Below are 2,604 nucleotides of genomic sequence, written 5' to 3' on the forward strand. Positions count from 1 at the left end.
GCACGGTCGCAGGCTCCCCCGTCTCCGAAGCTCCCTGCCACCTGCGCTCTCGTGCGGCTGAGTTTACAACTCAGTGCGCGTCGGTCTCGGGTGCAGAAATTTCTGTAGCGGGTGCGCAGGGCTGGAGTAAGCCCCACGCTCATTGCTCCGTGGAGTGCGCCCCCCACCCACTCACCGGAGCACGAGCCTCAGCGAAATCCCCGCGGCCGCGAGCGCCAGTGCGGAGCACGTCCGGGTCCAGAACATAACCGCCGTGCCGGAGGGGCCACGGTGCATCTCTCCTCGCTCCTGCGCGTCCCCGCGCGTGGCAGAGGACGTCAGGACAGATGAGGACCCACCTGCTGGCACGGCGGTTTCCAGACACGGCGACGCGCTCGTGCGCTTGTGCCCGTGACATCGGGAGATGTCTTTTCCGCGGCCCCGTACGTACCCACGGCTTCGATTCTCGTCCGGGGTGGCTTTTTGTTCCTCCCTCGCTTCTCCCTTCGCGATTCGGCCGGCCGGTGGCGGGCAGAGGTCCTTGGCCTCCTTTGTCAGGAACACGTGCCGGCTGCTGCCCTGGGCCCTGTGGCTCCTGCCCTTTCCGGCTCTGAAATTCCCCGCGCCCGCCGCCTTGGCGACGAGACGCAGATTAACACGCGAAGGCTTCTGCCGGGCCCGAGAACGCGGGGGCTGGAACGCGTCTGTGCCGCTCTCCCTGAGCGTCTGTGCGTGCGCGTCTGCAGTTCGTGCTTCTCTGATTCACAAGGTGACGTTTATGAGAACAATGGATCCGTCCGAACTGCGGATCAAAGTGGCTTTAGCGCATTCTGGCGGCGGGAGGGGCGCTATGACAAACATCCCTCCCGGGCCCCAAGTTCCGTGCGCAGGGAGCTCCGTGGTCACCACTAGATTTTGCCTCCCCTGGATCTGCCCCACCCCTCTGCTGACGGGGCCTGGCTGTCGCTGAGCTGACCGCCCCTATGCGGCCGGGTGCTGGGGGCAGCCGTGTGACTCAGAGCCGGGCGGCACTCATCGCCCTGGCCACCGCGGTCTGTGTAGACGGGCCGTGGCCCACAGGCTTGGTTTACATGCCGCGCACCTCCCCACGGCCACCTGGGGCAGGTCATGACGTGGCCCACGGGCTTGGTTTACATGCCGCGCACCTCCCCACGGCCACCTGAGGCAGGTCACGCCATCGTTATCCGTGTTTGCAGGGAGGAGACTGAGGCCGGGCTTAGACGTCCGGCTGTCCAGCCTCCAGATCTGCGCTCAGCACCACCGCGACGAGCTGGCCCAGACACGCCCTCTGCCACCGTGTGTACTTTTGCGAGAAAGAAGGCGGCTTCTCTCTTCTGGAGCTGCCGGGGGCCGGCCGGGCGGCGAGGCCGCTGACAGGGACGAGGGGAGCTTGACCCCTGGCTGACTGTCCAACTGAATCGTTTGAGCCCGGGTCTCGCTGTGCCTTAAGGGAGCAGGACTCGCAGCCGTGACCTCCTCCTCCGGCGTGAACTGCCCTGTGGCCTCCCACCCAACTGCCCCGCTGTAGCCTAATCGCCAAGCTCGGCACCGTGGGCCTCGCCCGCCCCTTGAGACCTCCGCGCCCACCTTGCCGAGTGCGTGCAGAGATGCTCCGGGAGCTCTCCTCACCCCGTACCCAGCCTTGGCTGTGACCTCGGCGCTTCTCCCTCCGTGGGATGGGCGTGGCCAGGCCGCCTGCTTTGACCTGCGGTACATGGGTGCAGGTCCTACGAGCTGAGGCACGGGCGGGGCCTGGGCGCTGGGCGGCCGTTGTGACCGCAGTTGGAGCCTGAGACCGGGGAGTGGAGGGCCCCTGGGCGGGGAGAGGCCTCGGGAGGGAGAAGCAGGCACCCCGCCAGCGCCTCCTGAGGGATGCCCATCACCGAGCCACACATGCCTGGCGGCTTCCAGGGGACCCAGGCCGGACGTGCCAAAGGACCGTCCAGCTGAGCTCAGTCCAAACCGCTGGCCTCAGAAGCATGGCGTCCGGGCGTCGGGAGCCGCCGGCGCGGACGGGAACATCGGTGCTCGTGATCCTGCCGGGCTTTCTCGCTCCCCTTCCGCCGTTCTGAAGCCCTGGTCCTCTCACCGATGGCCGCCCGCGGAGACAGCCCTCCTCCGGCCCGCTCCGCGGCCCACACCCGCCCTTGGCTCTTTCCCCTTCTCCACTGTGGACGCACCGTCCCGACAGACTTCACGCCGCCGACCTCGTGGGCCAGGGGCCTGCAGGTCCTCCTGCACTCGGGGACGCGGGGCGCAGTGCCGGACGGCACCCGAGGTCCCGGAGTCCGGTCACCCTGCCGCCCCAGACTTGTCGTGCAGCACGCCCCCGCTTCCGCCTCCCCAAATTAAAAAACTCGCCACACGTGTCCCCATGTTCCATTCTGTCGCCCTAATAGCTCCTTCTTGAAGTCGGGCGCCCCGCGTCCCCCCCCAGAGGCCCACCTCAGCGCCCCTCGCTCCCGGCAGCGCCGCGGGGCTGCCCTGCTGCTCCAGGCGCTCGGGCCAGTGTCCACGCTGAGCGGGGTCCCGTGCCACCCGTCCAGCCCGCTCGCCTCGTCAGCGGCAGTTCATCTTCGGCCGGCTTGTCACCTTGGCTGCTTA

The sequence above is a fragment of the Pteropus vampyrus genome, unplaced genomic scaffold (assembly GCF_000151845.1).
Source record: "Pteropus vampyrus isolate Shadow unplaced genomic scaffold, Pvam_2.0 Scaffold118, whole genome shotgun sequence".
NCBI classification, from domain to species: Eukaryota; Metazoa; Chordata; class Mammalia; order Chiroptera; family Pteropodidae; genus Pteropus; species Pteropus vampyrus.